This window comes from Theropithecus gelada, chromosome 4, assembly GCF_003255815.1.
Source record: "Theropithecus gelada isolate Dixy chromosome 4, Tgel_1.0, whole genome shotgun sequence".
NCBI classification, from domain to species: Eukaryota; Metazoa; Chordata; class Mammalia; order Primates; family Cercopithecidae; genus Theropithecus; species Theropithecus gelada.
Genome location: NC_037671.1, coordinates 30,390,413 through 30,407,786, shown reverse-complemented (window position 1 = coordinate 30,407,786; position 17,374 = coordinate 30,390,413). Strand labels below are relative to the sequence as shown.

The window sequence follows — 17,374 nt, the reverse complement described above, 5'->3', positions numbered from 1 at the left end:
GAATTTAATAATTTGTATCTTAGGATTCTTGGGGAAATTAATAAGTAAATGATAAATGGAAAACTGATTAATAATCTATACAGGAAAGGCCCGGCGTGGTGGCTCACGCCTGTGATCCCAGCACTTTGGGAGGCGGAGGCAGACAGATCACGAGGTCAGGAGTTCAAAACCAGCCTGACCAACTGGTGAAATCCCGTCTCTACTAAAAATACAAAAATTAGCCAGGTAGGGTGTTGTGCGCCTGTAATCACAGCTACTCGGGAGGCTGAGGCAGGAGAATGGCTTGAATCTGGGAGGCGGAGGTTGCAGTGAGCCGAGATGGTGCCACTGCACTCCAGCTTGGGCAACAGAGCGAAACTCCGTCTCAATAATAATAATAAAAATAAAATAATAATAATCTATACAGGACAGTAAAATGTAATATCTGGGGTTATATTTTCTACTGGAAATTAATTATATTTCTATCAGACAAAATGTATTTGAGTTGGTATGGACTAATATCATTTGCATTACTATCAGTTATCTACAAGTCAGCTTTTCTCCTGCGGAGTCCTAGAACAGTTTAACAAATAAAAATTTGGTCAAAGGTACACACTCACAATCAAGTAATTTCCAGAGGTCTATTAGACAATGCCCAACACTTCACTGAAAAGACACCCAATCATTTCTGTTGCCCATTTCCAAGATTCTGACAATTTTTTGTAACATATGAAACTTTAAGTTGTTATGCACCATTTCAAATCGAGTTATTAAGGAGGAGTTAGCAGAGACAGAGACACCTTTAACCAGGTCACTTAGTTCTGTCCCTCTGTTTATCCAGTTGTAAATCTGGTCAGTGTATGTTTTTAACTTTATTACCACAGTTGGATGGGATATTTTAAGGTCTTACTCTTTCCTTAGTTTATACTGTTTCTTAGGGACTTCATATGAACAAAGATGAGTGAAAACAAATGCATTCTCCGGCAGTTCTACAAGATCTTTCTTCTCTCACTCCCTACTTGCTCTCCCTCATTTAGAAGATCTGTTGTTTGTGGTATGAAGAGACTTCAGCAGGCTTCAGTAGATGGTATTAATATTTCAGGATGCATGTTGCTTCTGTTGTCCAGGTTTAACAAAAAGTCCACTGAGTCAACTGAGACAGTCAAAATCTGCCAGTACAGAGATACAGCCAATCTAAGGCTCTGCAATCCAAGTGACTGAAGGAATTCACACTGCAGCCTTGACCGCTTGGGCTCAAGCAATCCTCCCACCTGAGCCTCCCTAGTGGCTGGGACCACAGTCATACGCCACCATACCTAGCTAATTTATTATTATTATTTTTTCAAGAGACAGGGTCTCACTATTTTACCCAGGCTAGTCTCAAACTCCTGTGCTCAAATAGTCCTCCTGCCACGGCCTTCCAAAATGCCGGGATTGCAGGCATGAGCCACTGCACTTGGCCCTCATTCCTTTTTATAACTACATATTACACCATTACATGTGAAACAATAGTTCATTCAATAAATATCCTATGTTTGGTAGTTTAGGTAGTTTCCAGTATTTTGCAGTTTCAAGTAGTCCTGCAGTTAATGTGTGTAGATAGTTTCATATTGTTGGAAATGTATCCTAAGTATAAATATTTCAAAGTGGGAGTGCTAGGTTGAAGGATGAGTAAGAAAGCAAGATGTTGATTGGCTTGTGGCTTGAGGTGTATGTATTTTATAATGCTAAAGGACTATCTAACTATTCTTAAGAGTGTCTTAGAAAGTGGTAATAATTTTGTCAAAGTTCAACATCCAATAATAGAGGAGATAATTATATAATTTTATTTTTGCACATGAGGGGCAATAACCCATCCCTTTATTGTGAGGTCCTTTGTGAATGTTTGTATGTCTTTTTTTTTTTTTTTTTAGACAGAGTTTCACTCTTGTCACCCAGGCTGGAGTGCAATGATGCAATCTTGGCTCACTGCAACCCCCTCCTCCTGGGTTCAAGTGATTCTCCTGCCTCAGCCTCCTGAGTAACTGGGATTACAGGTGTCCACCACTATGCCCAGCAAATTTTTTTATTTTTAGTAGAGACGGGGTTTCACCATGTTGGCCAGGCTGGTCTAGACCTCCTGACCTCAGGTGATCCACCCACCTCGGCCTCCCAAAGTGCTGGGATTACAGGTGTGACCCGCCGCACTCAGCCAAATGTTTGTATGTCTTGAGTGAGTGTGTGTGTCAAATAAGTCTCTGCAGAGAAGAATGCCATCAATAAATATCACATCTATATTTCTGGAGAAAGTTGGATGCAGTTAAGATCTTGCTGGCAAAGATTATGTGCTATGGCAAGCCATATGAGATAATCCATGGTAGAGAGGTAAAAGTGTACTGTGTTCCCTCACAGATGCAGACAAACTGAGAAGATTTGAGGCATTGAAATAGCCACTAAACAAAACGTAGTAGACAAATCTATAACTGCAGAGTATATATCAGTTAACAATTAGATGGTGTCAGTAATTACAATAATATTTGGTATAAGGACCTTAATGGGTGGGACCATGGAATTAAGGTTGCAGTAATCTTCCATTAGGAGGCATTCATGCTTTCCAAGTTTAATAACAAGCTAACCTGGGCTGCTCAATGAGAAACTGTAGGGATAATCACCCCTTCTCTAAACAGAGCTTATACAATGGGCTCAATACTTGAAAGTCCTGTTTTAATGTATATTAAATTAAATATACAGTCAAAATATCCCATTACATGTAGCACTTTTTAAAATGTCTTTTCTACCATCTTTTAATGCTGATAAAGCAATTTCCACAATACTCACTTTGACAAGGGAAATGCTTACTTGAGCAGAAAAAGTCAGAGAATGTAAAATTTGGGAAGGAAGAAAAACCTGAATCTAATGTTCCCAGGCTACAGAAAACTCATGAAATCTTAAAATTAACTTGGGTTCCACTTCGCTTTGTATAGCTTTCACCTTTACAAGCTCAGAGCTATGCCTACACTCACCCTCATATCCATCTCATTCTTTGGCCAGAGGTTGCTAGTACATAATATTCAGAGAAGAAAGAAATGCAGGAGACTCTTGGGATGAAAGGAAGGGGGATGGAGGAAATGAATGAAAACAGAAGGAAAATAAATTAAGAATGAAGAATAAAATTGTACTTCTGTGTTGAGCTGAACGAATTTATGTGAATCCATAGAACTGTTTTCTTGGCACCTTATGCAAAGTCAGATTGCACAGCAGATGTATGCTGGACCTACAACACAGACCTCGATGGGTGAAACCATACTAATATTTTCAATATGGCACTTGTGGACTCCAAAATTATTCTGTTTTCCCCAACTCTGAGTCCCCCAGGAGAGAAGAACAACACCGTTTATGTAAATCACAGCCACTGCTTTCTGTTTCCTGCCCTGTCCCATACCTGACAAAATCTAGCCTTTCATCATTTTCCATGGTTTTGGTTTATTTGTTTGTTTATTTATTTATTTACTTATTTTGAAACTGACATTATTGCAGGAAACATTGTGAAGTCTCTTGTTGTCTTGGTTCTTACCTCATTGCTTCCTTTCTTCCTCTGCAAAGGTGCTCATGCATGACTGAAGGTCGAATATGATCGTGGCAGCAAATATTACTTTTTCAACATCCAGGTCATTCTTGTCTTTGAATGAGATGGACCTTAAGATAAGATGTGATGAAACATATTAGAAGAGGACATGGATTAATATGGAATCTCTGATGTTCAAGGTGATGCATTACCAAGTGATTCATTCAACTTTGCCCTTATGGATGGGAAAGGAAACACTTAAGTAGCAAATGAGAGGTAACAGAGAATGAAAGGTAGAAAAAAAGAGAAGACAAGAGGGAAAAGAAGGGCCTAGGGAAAGGTGGAGGAGAGGAGAAAGGAAAAGTTAGCATTAGGATGGGTGTGCTAAAAAGGGAGAAGCACGAGAGACATGGGAAATGGTCTTCTATGCCTGCAAAACCCTTGGAAGTGGGCAGTCATTCCACTTCCCACCCAACCTTAAATAACCCAGGAAATCCCAATTGTGAAAGTGCAGAAAGAATGTTGAAGGGCACAACAGATTTAAATCCTCTGTCTTGTGTTGTAAGTTATAACTTTAATTCTGCTTTCCCTATCTTTTATTTTTATTTATTTATTTATTTGAGACTGAGTCTCACTCTGTCACCCAGGTTGGAGTCCAGTGGCGTGATCTTGGCTCACTGCAACCTCCACCTCCCAGGTTCAAGCAATTCTCCTGCCTCGGCCTCCTGAGTAGCTGGGACTACAGGCGCATGCCACCACGCCCAGGTAATTTTTGCATTTTTAGTAGTAATGGGGCTTCACCATGTTGGCCAGGCTGGTCTTGAACTCCTGATCTCAAGGGATCTGCCCACTTTGGCCTCCCAAAGTGCTGGGATTACAGGGGTGAGCCACTGAGTCTGGCCTCTTTCTGTATCTTTTAATTCCTCTGAAGAAGAAACCTTGTTCACTCCAGTCATTACTAAATTGGACATATCTCCTCAAGTTCAGGAAGAAACATGAGTCCCCAGGTGATTGAGACACACTTTGGGAGACCCTGAAAGTCTTTGAAACCCTGAATTCCTCTCACTCTTCTTACAGATCTCATCATTTCACCAGCTGAATTAGGACCTAAGAGAGAGCTGGAGGTTAAGTCTGGGGAACAGCAGACTTTTGACCTTTCAATACCTGTTTCTGCTAAAAAAAAATACTTCATTTTTATGTCAGGTGCAACCAGGGACTGACAATTCCTGCTGCCCTGCCTACTGATTTCTGAGGTCCACTTTGAAGGCGGGAAAACTTCCACAACTTTTCAAATACAGAGTTTCTCTAATAGAAATCTTGTTAGCTTTACTCCTCTTCTCTAGGGTACATATGACTAGTGAAAATGAGGGAACAGTCATAAAGAATATGCACTTACTGTGCTCAGAGTATCCACTGGGTAAAAACCTCGACTTTTTGTCTAAAACCCATTTCAAGTCTTATAAAAATCTATAGTGCTGTACACAGAAAAAATGCACAGAAGCCCATTTCTGGTTTTTTTTTTTTTTTTTTTTTTTTAGATTATATCTTAAGGTGAGGACAGTAGCTTTGTAATGAAAGCACAAAATGGATGACTGACAATTTCAAAATCTGTCTGGATTTTAGTTCATGTTTCTTGCAGGGTTTTGTGTACTACCATCTTGTCTAAGACCTGGGAAACTCGGAGATGAACAAGACAAAGGCCACTGCTCTCAGTCTACATGCTACTAGGGTGCTCCCAAACTGCAACACCCTCTAGAATGAGGTAGTTATCCCCCACCACGTAAGGGAATTTGAAAGTAGCTATCCATTAACTCCAGTGCAAGTTACTTGTTACAGTGTCTTTACCATAATCCTAAATTTTCTTACAAATATGTGATTTAGTCTTTGGAGAGTATAAGTAAGTTAAACCTAGCAAAGGTCTGAGGGTAGGACTGTTTCGACACATACGGCAGAAGTTTTCTGTTTTGACTTCTACATGTGGCAGAAGTCAAAACTACACTTAGCGCCTGGACAGGGACTTGAACCCTGGACCCTCAGATTAAAAGTCTGATGCTCTACCGACTGAGCTACCCAGGCCCTCTTGCTGTAGCCTTCTTCATTCTTTAAATAACGTAATCCCATCAGTAATTGGCTTGCCAAGAAAAGCTGCAGGAAATCCATGGTTTCAGAAACTACCAGGGTTGGAGCTCAATCACCTAAGCCATTTAATCACCAAGCAGATAATTTAACCTCCACACTGTACTTTCATTAAACAGCTTATTCATGTACACAATTGCAGGGAGAATGAAGATTATTCCTATATTGCCAAAGGGAGTTCGTTGCTCTGGGCAGAGGGGTCCTGGGAGACCGAATTTGCGGGCTCCCTCGCCATCTTGGAGGGAGGAACCAGGAGGTGGAGACGGTTTTAAGGAACGATTGGCCTAACTGAGGAGAATCCTCGAGAGGATTAAAAAGTGTGGAAAGAAGATGAAGGTTCTCTGTTGCTCCATTTGGTATTTTTCCCACACTTTCAGAAGTGGAATGTCTAGGTTCTTCAGAGGTAGGAGGAAATAAAAATACAAGTCCCCCTCTAATTTTCTCTTCGCATTTTGTCTGGAGCCCCAATTCATTCAAAGACAAGAATGGCCTGGGAGTTCAGGAAATAGTGCTCGTGGTTTGTTCAGTATTCATTAATTCTTGAGATATTTTGAGCACCTGTAAAGAGGGACCATGGGGACAAAAACCCCACAGCCAATTTGGCAGAAGAGGAAGACAGGAAGAGACTTGTTCCATGAGGAGCTGTGCCAGACCTGGACTGCCTAACCCAGGACTATTTATTTTTGAGTCAGTAACTCTATTGTTTAAAACATTAGGCCGGGCACAGTGGCTCACGCCTGTAACCACAGCACTTTGGGAGGCTGAGATAGGTGGATCACTTGAAGTCAGGAGTTTGAAACCAGCCTCGCCAAAATGGCGAAACCCGGTCTCTAATAAAAATACAAAAAAAAAAAAATTGGCTGGGCTTGGTGGTGGGCACCTGTAATCAGCTACTCGGGAGAGTGACGGAGGAGAATCGCTTGAACTCAGGAGGCAGAGGTTGCAGTGAGCCAAGATCGTACCATTGCCCTCCAGCCTGGGCGACAGAGCGAGACTCCATCTCAATAAATAAATAAATAAATAAATAAATAAATAAATAAGCCAGCTTTTCTTTTTCCTTTTCCTTTTCCTTTTCCTTTTTCTTTTCTTTTCTTTTTTTTTTTGAGACGGAGTCTCGCTCTGTCGCCCAGGCCAGAGCGCAGTGACGCGATCTCGGCTCACCGCAAGCTCCGCCTCCTGCGTTCAGGCCATTCTCCTGCCTCAGGCTCCCAAGTAGCTGGGACTACAGGCGCCTGCCACCACTTCTGGCTATTTTTTTCTATTTTTTGAAGTAGTGGGCAGAAGGGGAGGCTGAGGCAGGAGAATGGCGTGAACCCGGGAGGCGGAGCTTGTAGTGAGCCGAGATCGCGCCACTGCACTCCAACCTGGCGACAGAGCGAGACTGCGTCTCAACAACAACAACAAAAATTACCCCTACTTCCTGACAGTATCCAAAGCACGGCAAAGCCCTACTTTCTTAAAGCCTGTCTCAAATCACCCCGCCAAAGTCTAAATTTTATAATTTTTTTTCTAACACCCTATTAGTGAGACACCCGTGGTTTCCACTGTGTGTTCTCCCTCACTGCAACATGTAATAAACCCAACTCCAGGTGTGTCCCTGGCGGCCTTTGGTGAGAGTGCGTTGGCACCCATCAGTTTTATGTATTTGTCTGTCTCCCTGCACTGCTCCACTTCTGTATCTTTGGTACCAATTACAGAATCAGAACTTGGCTGTGCATTCAACAAATATTTGTGAAATGAATGAATGAATGAACAAATCAATAAAGTCAGCTTTGCCCACAAGAAAGCAAAAGGCTACATTCCTGAGCAGGGCAGGCCAAGAAAGCAACAAATCTTGCCATATGCCTGGCTTCCAGAAAGGTTGGATTAGCATAGCTGGAATAAAGCAGGCTATTTTCTTTCAGGGCAACATGCTGCCTTTCTTGGCAGGCTCATAAGCCGATCCACTTGGTGTATACTCTCTTCTTCCACCCTCTCCTTATATTACCAAGCAAAGCCTGGCATGAGTGGGAGTTTTAAAATTAGGTCAGCCACATTGCATCTGGGAAGCACTCTTAATCTGTTAGGATTCATGCTGGATTCTTCTACCACCTTCATCAACAATAAGAGTTTCCTGATTTATACTCAGGGCAACAGTGAATAATGAATCAGTAAATTCTTTCATGTCTTCTTTTTTTGTCAAGTCACATTTTCTTCTACCGTGTGACCATATCTCTCAGTATTTCCCACTTTGAAAGCCAAAAAAAATAGTAAAATATGTTTGGTCTACTTAACCGAGAAAATCCCATTGGTGTTCAACATTGAAGCTTTTGCTCACACCCTCTCACAGGTCACTTCATTGGCTGCATTTGAGATCTAATCCAATCACTTCTGATCTTCATGTGAGTGTCATCAAGTCGTTATAGATTAGAGGCATTCTCACTTAAAGAAAAAAATAGGTCACTTTTCTAAATGGAACAATTTCCTTTAGATGAAGATTCTATAAATAATAAACTTTTTTTTTTTTTTGAGACAGAGTCTCGCTCTGTCGCCCAGGCTGGAGTGTAGTGGCGCGACCTCAGTTCACTGCAAGCTCCACCTGGGTTCATGCCATTCTCCTGCTTCAGCCTCCAGAGTAGCTGGGACTACAGGCGCCCGCCACCAAGCCCGACTAACTTTTTGTAGTTTGTTTAGTAGAGACGGGGTTTCACCGTGTTAGCTAGGACGGTCTTGATCTCCTGATCTTGTGATCCACCCGCCTCGGCCTCCCAAAGTGCTGGGATTACAAACATGAGCCACCACGCCCGGCCAATAATAAACTTTTTGATAGTCCTGCTCAAAACTATTCTGGATGTTTCACTACCTTCCATCATTTATATATTATAGCTCTGCCAAAGCCTGCCTCCAGTTGTGTTGGTTCCGGAAAAAAAAAAAAAAAAGCCCTTCTTTAAGCATTTAAAACATTCTTTCACTGGTGAGAATTTCTACTTTGATTTAGTTCTCTAGTCTGTTAATTTTGGCTTGTGATATTGTGAGCATGGGCTGACAAATTGTGATGATGGCCTTGTATGGGGTAGAACCTAGTCTATTGATTGTTAAATAGGCTTCTTGCCCATGGTTCACATCCTTTTACTCTTCCCTATGGATAAAGCTATTGGCTCTTACTCCTCATGTGGTGCATCTGATGCCCACCATCATCTAGTCCAAACCATCATCACCTTTTTCTGGACCACTGCAAGGTTCTCATAAGGGTGGAGCCTGAATTCAATCCCACTGATACCTGACTCAAGGTTTTCATTCTTTCCACATCTCTAAATGTTGTTAAAATATTTTACATGCTACAGCTAGATCAAGAAATTATTAATACAAGTCCTAGCTACTTGGAAGGCTGAGGCAGGAGGATTGCTTGAGACCAGCAGTTCCAGGCTGCGGTACACTATGATCACACCTGTAAATAGCCACTGCATTCCAGGCTGGGTAACCAAAGAAGACCCTGTTTTTGTTGTTGCTGTTGTTGTTTTAAAATGACAGACAAGTAAACAACAACAAGACCAACTTCTCTTTGGCCATTGTCCATTCACAAAATAGCCTGCAACTCTCCGATAACTGATTTACAATGTGTCTGTAATGCTGGAAGCCCTTCGCTACAAAATAAAAGCAGGGACAGCTGTGAGCCTCTCACCTTCATCACTGAAAGGAGGGAGAAGGGAAGGCAGATACAGTTTATTGCTTGGTAATAGCCATTAACCCTTTTTACTCATACCTCTATTAGCACATATCGAACCATATATCACATCCCTTCACTTTCGTATCCCCTTTACCCAGGCTATCAGGAAAAAAATGAATGAGAGGAAAAAATGAGAGAGATAAAAGCCAGTGGGTGAAGAAAGTGCTGGAAGAAGTGTGGGATCTGGGGAGAAACACAGGAAGAGTGTGCAATATGCCACCACCTAAACTTAGAAGGACGATTTGGATGCTGGAAGACAGGTTTAAAGGGGGGCGTTCAAGCCTTTCTCACTGGCTCCCTCCTTACCTATGTTACTTTTCAATTTAATTGTGAGAAGAGAGTGTAAGCATCAAAACAAGCTAGCAGAAAAGGTCTCCACAGCCATCACTAACAAGATCTACAGATATGTGAAATTCCCACACCGTGGGGACTGACTTGGATTGTGGGGCTGGTGGGTGAGTGGGAGGAGGGAATCTTGGTGGGCAACGAATTAAGGGGAGGTGTGGGCGGGAGCGGGGTCTCAATACACCCGGCTCCTTGGCTCTGGGGCTGCCTTAACTGTGTGCCATAGTGATAGTCTCCACTTCCATCAAAACTCAGCTTTACTCCTCTTCTGTTTTGCAATTAGTTTAGTTTTCACTGTACAACTGAACACAGTCTCTGGAACAGATTGACTATTGATTACAGTAAGTAGATGATTGAACCACCCACTCCATGCAGGTGTCAGGATGGCCGAGTGGTCTAAGGCACCAGACTCAAGCTTAGGCTTCCCCCTCTGGGGGTTCGGATCTCCAAATGGAGGCATGGGTTTGAATCCCACTTCCGACATACCTATTTTGCATACGCCACAGATTCAAGATCTGCAACTTCTCATGTTAACTGTTTTACTACCCTACTCTTTTAAAAAAATTCTTTGGCAGGCGCACCAAATGTTGCTCTTCCCCACTTTCTTCATTAGAACATTGCCCTTCTTTCAGCTCTTTTTAGACTAGTGTGGTTTAGAAATCCTTTCCCTCTTTCTTCTTTCCTCTGTCCTTTCAATAAAAATTACATATTTACAAATTTCTACATGGAATAATAGTAATAGCTCAGTCCTAAAATCCAGGCCTTAAAATATAGATAAGGAGAGGGCTATTCGTTCCTATTTTCAGACCTTTAACTTCTCTGTGAGAGTAAGTGGCAGGCATTTTGAGCATTCTTCCATATTTCTGCATGTCGTTCCTTCTCCATTGTTCTCACCAGAGCTGCTTCTTTTTCTTCACCTGCTGGCCTTCTTCTTTCATTCCTCATATACCTTCTCCCCATCACTTTACTCACTGGCTTTTATCTCTCTCATTTTTTCCTCTCATTCATTTCTTCTTGATAGCCTAATTGTATAGTGGGTGAAGTAAAGAGATGGGATGTGATACATTCTATGGCTTAAGATAAGAGAGATGTGAGAGTCAGAAGAACAAGAACAGTGGTTCTCAACTAGGAGTGATTTTGCCAAAGTCTAGAGATATTTCTGGTTGTCACACTGGGGAAGGGTGCTACTTGCATCTAGTGATTAGTTATCAGTGATGCTGCTAAACATTCTACAGTGCATGGGACAGCATCTGCAACCAACTAAGAATTCTCTAGCCTAAAATGTCAATAGTGCTGAGATTGAGAAACCCTGGATTAGGAAGAACCTCTCCCTTTGTTTTGTAATCACTATTGAGTAATAAGTCATGTGTTAGTTTCCTTTTGCTATTGCAACAAATTACCACAAACTTGGTGACTTAACACAAATTTATTCTCATACAGTCAGAAGTCTAAGATCAAGCAGGACTTTGTTCCTCCTGAGGCTTCAAAAGAGAATCTGTTTCCTTGCCTTTTCCAGCTCTTAGCAGCCACCTGTATCCCTTGATTCAAGGGATACAGTCCTCCATTTTCTTTTTCCTTTCTTTTCTTTTTTTTCTTTTTTTTTTTTTTTTGAGACACAGTCTCGCACTGCTGCCCAGGCTGGAGTGCAATGGTATGATCTTGGCTCACTGCAACCTCTGTCTCCGAGGTTCAAGTGATTCTCCTTGCCTCAGCCTCCCAAGTAGCTGGGATTACAGGTGTCTGCCACCACGCCCAGCTAAATTTTTTGTATTTTTAGTAGAGATGGGATTTCTCCATGTTGGCCAGGCTGGTCTCAAACTCCTGACCTCGTTATCTGCCCACCATGGCTTCCTAAAGTGCTGGGATTACAGATGTGAGCCACTGCACCTGGCTAGTCCTCCATTTTCAAAGCACATACATCACTCTATCCTCTGGTTGCATCATCACATATTCTTTTTCTGTCTCTTTCACTCTTGACTTCCCTTTTATAATATTGGGCCCAACTGGATCATCTGGGATACTTTTCTCATCTCAAGATCCTAAACTTAATTACTTTGCAAAATCTCTTTTGCCATGTAAGGTAACGTATTCATAGGTTTCTGGGATTAGCATGTGGACATCTGTGAGGGGCCACTATTCAGTCTATCACAAGTGGTTTCCTGACTTGATTAAGGTGAAAGATGTTCATGCACTGGTCAGTTTTCATACTTGTATTTATTAGCCCTCTAATTAGTAGCTTTCAGAGGCTTTCATTTCCCATGAAAGATAATACAAATATTACAAGCAACAATTGGCAATCGGGTATCTAATTTTACCCATTTTGTGTGTGGTTGGTGATCTGGTGGTGTTTTGTTTGCTTGGTTTTGCCTACTTAATTATATTTGTTTGTTTCTCAGATAGAATACCCAGAATATTACTTTGAAACTTTGCCTACTTAATTAAATTTGTTTGTTTCTCAGATAGAATACCCAGAATATTACTTTGAAACAATGTAAAGAAGTAATACCATGAGAACTTTGAGTCAAATATTAGGAGTTTGAATTCAAGTCCCCCAAATGAACTCCTCTAAAAGGTAAAATTTTCTTGTTCCTAGAAATGTCATCAAATTCCAGTAGCTGACAATTTCAAGTATTCCTGCCCTACTTCATATTACCCTAGTCCAACATGATCTATGTTGTTATGAGTCAGCCAATGTTTTCTGTAAAAAGACCAGATGGGTCAAGAGGAAAACTCAAGGATATTCTGTAAGTTTTAAATTGTAAGAGAAAAAACAACATTTGTTTGTTTGTTTGTTTGTTTGTTTTGAGATGGAGTCTCACTCTGTAGGCCAGGCTGGAGTGCAATAGTGCAATCTCAGCTCACTGCAACCTCTGCCTCCCAGGTTCAAGTGATTCTCCTACCTCAGCCTCCTGAGTAGCTGAGGTTACAGGCACCCGCCATCAAGCCGGGTTAATTTTTTTATTTTTTAAAGACAGGGTTTCACCATGTTGGCCAGGTTGGTCTTGAACTCCTGACCTCAGGTGATCCACCTGCCTTGCCCTCCGGAATTGCTAGGATTACAGGCGTGAGCCACCACACTCAGCTGAGAAAACAACATTTTTAACAAAATTCAAAATATAACTATAGAATTGAGCAAATTTTTTTCTAGTATAGGCCCACTAATGAAAAGAATGAAATTTTTTAGAGGGAATAATGTTTCAGTTACTTGAAATTCTAAGTCAGCATTCCCTATTATCAAGTAAACTAAGCAGTATTGGTAATATCTATCCACACATCAAGAGCCGGGGGAAGTCATTCAAAGGCATTTGCCTTTGTTGTAATTGACTACTAACATTACTCACAATGTTTTCAGCTCTTAGCAGAGTTCTGTTCTGAAGGTTGGCTGTTCAGATTTCTATTGGAACTAACTCACAGAATAGAGTTGCTTTCTCTTCTCTCCTTTCCATCTTATTTCCAACCAAATTTTAGTTTCTCACTGTTTGCTTTGGTTCAGTTAAATAATCATAGGCACAGAATGTTTGTCATTCTTAAATAATACTTTTTATCTTAGTTATTAGAGATTGTACAGTGAACCTAAATTCTGCAGTATTGCTCCGTACTCCTTCAAATTTTTAGTTATATCATCTCAATATTGTCAGAGCATATACCATTTCCATTTTCTTCAGTTACTCTTATCTTTCTCACTGTTTTGGTGATCTGCAGTTTAATACATTCAGTGCCCCATGTTAATTGTTTTGCTCCAATTTCCCCAGTCATTTTAATTGTTTGTTTGTTTGCCTAGAATAATACTTTGTGTAGTTGTTTATTGAAGGAAAGTCTATGTGATCAATATATCCTGACTTCTTGCATTTTTAAGTGGTTTATCCAGAATATTTGACTTGAAAATGCAGCTTTCTGAATATATACAACCCCTTATTCACCCTATATTTCCTTGAGTGTATGGTAGGTGTTACTCTACTGTCTTCAGGCATTTGATGCTGTTGTAGAGAAATCAGATGCCAACATGATTTTCTTTCCCCTAGCGTTGACTTGACCTTTGTAGCTGCTACCCAAATATTTTTTTTATTTTCAAAGTCAAATAACAGTACTAGAAATTATCCTATTTGAGATCAATTTTCTCTGGTATGCTTTGTGATCTTTCAGTAGATATATTCAAATTTTCTTTTAGATTATAAATATTTTCTCATGTAATGCAAATTCTGCACTGTTTCAATAATTCTTATTTTGGAGGGGGGAATTCCACTTATGTGGGTTTGTTGTTGTTGTTGTTTCGAGACAGAGTCTCACTCTGTCGCCCAGGCTGGAGTGCAGTGGCAAGATCTTGGCTCATGCAACCTCCACCTCCCGGGTTCAAGCAATGCTCCTGCCTCAGCCTCCCAAGCAGCTGGGATTACAGGTGTACACCATCATGCTCAGCCAATTTTTGTATTTCTAGTAGAGACAGAGTTTCACCATTATGACCAGGCTGGTCTCAAACTCCCGGCCTCATGTGATTTGCCGGCCTTGGCCTCTCAAAGTGCTAGGATTACAGATGTGAGCCACCATGTCCCTCCACACATCTGTGTATTTTTAAAATCTCCCTTGCCTATATTCTGCATTAGCAGTTGGCAAAATTTTTCTGTAAAAGATCAGATAGTAAATATTTTAGGCTTTGCAGGCCATATGGTCTGCAGCTACTCAACTCTGGCACTGAGAAGGGTAGTATGAAAGCAGCAACATATAATATAATGGTACATGAATGAGTATGACTGTGCTCCAAAAACCTTTATTCAAATAAAGCCTAATTTGAATTTTAAACTGAAAATAAATTTCATATCATTGTTTATATGTTATAAAGTTGTTTTCATTTTTTGAGCCATTTAAAAATAGAAAAAACATTCTTAGTTCAAGGCCACACAAGAATAGGTGGTAGGCTTGATTTGGTCCATAGCTGTAGAGCATCAACACCTGCTCTATATCTATAATTATTTTTATAATTAGTTTGATTATATTTTTGTTGTTCTTCTATTTTTCATGTCTATTCTCACTATCCACTTATATGCTATCAGTGGTACCCGCTTTGTGCTTTTTGTAATTTTAGTCTTCAATCTTGAATATTTTTTTCTTTTGTCTCTGAGTTCTGTATTTTTCTGTTTCACAGTCTTTATTTTTCTTGTCATGAAATATTTATTTCTGGCAATGTATTTCCTGAATTCTTGTGTTTCTGCTTTGTGTTTTTTTCTTTATAGCCATTATTGTTTCTGTTTAACCCAAAAGTATCTGAGACAGGTTTCAATCAATTTACAAAGTTTATTTTGCCAAGATTAAGGACACACCCGTGACACAGCCTCAGGAGGTCCTGAGGACATGTGCCCAAAGTAGTCGGAGTACAGCTTGCTTATTTATTGATTGATGGATTGATTGAGAAGGAGTTTTTGCTCTTGTTGCCCAGGCTGGAGTGCAATGGCGCGATCTCGGCTCACCACAACCTCTGCCTCCCTGATTCAAGAGATTATCCTGCCTCAGCCTCCCAAGTAGCTGAGATGACAGGCATATGCCACCATGCCCGGCTAATTGTTTGGTTTTTTTTTTTGTATTTTTAATAGAGACAGAATTTCTCCATATTCATCAGGCTGGTCTCGAACTCCTGATCTCAGGTGATCTGCCCACCTCAGCCTCCCAAAGTGCTGGGATTACAGGCGTGAGCCACTGCGCCCGGCCGTACAGCTTGCTTTTATACGTTTTAGGGAGACATAATGTTACCGGAAAGGAGTCCCAATCCAGACCCAAGAGAGGATTCTTGGATCTTGTGTAGTAAGGAATTCTGGGAGAGTCCGTAGAGTAAAAAGCAGGTTTTTTAAGAAAGTAAAGGAATAAAGAATGGCTACTCTATAGGCAGAGCAGCAGCATAGGCTGCTCTGCAGCTTATTCTTATAGTAATTTCTTGATCATATGCTAAACAAGGGGTGGATTATTCCATGAATTTTCCTGGAAATGGGTGGGCAATTACCGGAACTGAGGGTTCCTCAGATCATACAGACCGTATAGGATAACTTCCAGAGGTTGCCATGGCATTTGTAAACTCATGGTGCTGGTGGGAGTATCTTTTTGCATGCTAATAAGTTATAATTAGCCTATAATGAGCAGTGAGAACGACCAGAGGTCACTCTGGTCACCATCTTGGTTTTGGTAGGTTTTGGCCAGCTTCTTTATCGCATCCTTTTATCAGTGAGGTCTTTGTGACCTGTACCGTGTCGTGACCTCCTCTCTCATCCTGTGACTAAGAATGCCTGAACCTCCTGGAAATGCAGCCCAGTAGGTCTCAGCCTTATTTCACCCAGCCCCTTCAAGGTGGAGTCGCCGTTGTTCCAGTGCCTCTGACAATGAGCCATCAATCAGTATGTGTAAGATGTACATTGGTTCGGTGTGATAAGGCAGGACAACTCAAAGTAGGGGCTTCAAGGTTAGAAGTCCATAAGAGACAAAGGTTGCATTCTTTTGAGACCTTGAAAACACAATTTAGTCTGGCTCCTTGAATCTGCATTTTTACGTAAACAATAGGGCAGAGGAAGCAATCTGATACACATGTGTCTCAGGTGAGCCTCAGAGGGATGACTTTGAGTTCTCTCTGTTCTTTGTCCACAAGGAATTTCCTTGTGGGCAAATTGTGAGGGAGGTATGTAACTTCTTATTTTCATACCTATCTTATTCAGGAATAAAATGGGAGGCAGGTTTGCTTGACATAGTTCCCAGCTTGACTTTTCCCTCGGTTTTGTAATTTTTGGGATCCTGGTATTTATTTTCCTTTCATACCTCCTTATAATATTTTTAATAAATTAATCATGAATTATGTTATTTTATATTCTTCTTTGTAGCCATATTTTTGGGCAAACTTGTATATAGAAAGATTAGATTGCAAGTTTTATATTTATTTTTATTGCAGCTGTCTGTGGATACCAGCATACTTATTTTGTGTGTGTGTGATGCAGTCTCACTCTGTCATCCATGCTGGAGTGCAATGGTGCCATCTTGGCTCACGGCCACCCCCACGTCCTGGGTTCAAGTGATTCTCTTGCCTCAGCCTCCCAGTAGCTGGGATTACAGATGTGCACCACCACACCTGGCTAATTTTTGTGTTTTTAGTAGAAATCAGGTTTCACCATGTTGGCCAGGCTGGTCTTGAACTCCTGACCTCAGATGATCCTCTGGCCTCAACCTCCCAGAGTTGAGATTACAGGTGTGAGCCACCGTGCCTGGCCCAGCATACTTCATTTTCTCTTCAGATATAAGTGAGACAGATTTTCCTGAACTAGTAGCATAGGCGCCTGTGAGAGCAGAGAAGGCAGGGTAACTTTGTAGACTTCAGATGTCAAAGATTCTCTATTGTGGCCGGGCGCGGTGGCTCAAGCCTGTAATCCCAGCACTTTGGGAGGCCGAGGCGGGTGGATCACGAGGTCAGGAGATCGAGACCATCCTGGCTAACATGGTGAAACCCCGTCTCTACTAAAAATACAAAAAACTAGCCGGGCGTGGTGGCGGGCGCCTGTAGTCCCAGCTACTCGGAGGCTGAGGCAGGAGAATGGCGTGAACCTGGGAGGCGGAGCTTGCAGTGAGCCGAGATCGCGCCACTGCACTCCAGCCTGGGTGACACAGCGCGAGACTCCGTCTCAAAAAAAAAAAAAAAA

General features: G+C 41.3%; 1 non-coding gene across 1 annotated transcript; it reads right to left on the bottom strand.

The window, feature by feature from the left end:
• Nucleotides 1–5,526: 5,526 nt before the first annotated feature.
• TRNAK-UUU lies at nt 5,527–5,599 on the bottom strand. Its single transcript has one exon. It is a non-coding gene; the product is annotated as a tRNA-Lys (tRNA).
• Between the last annotated feature and the right edge of the window lie 11,775 nt (nt 5,600–17,374).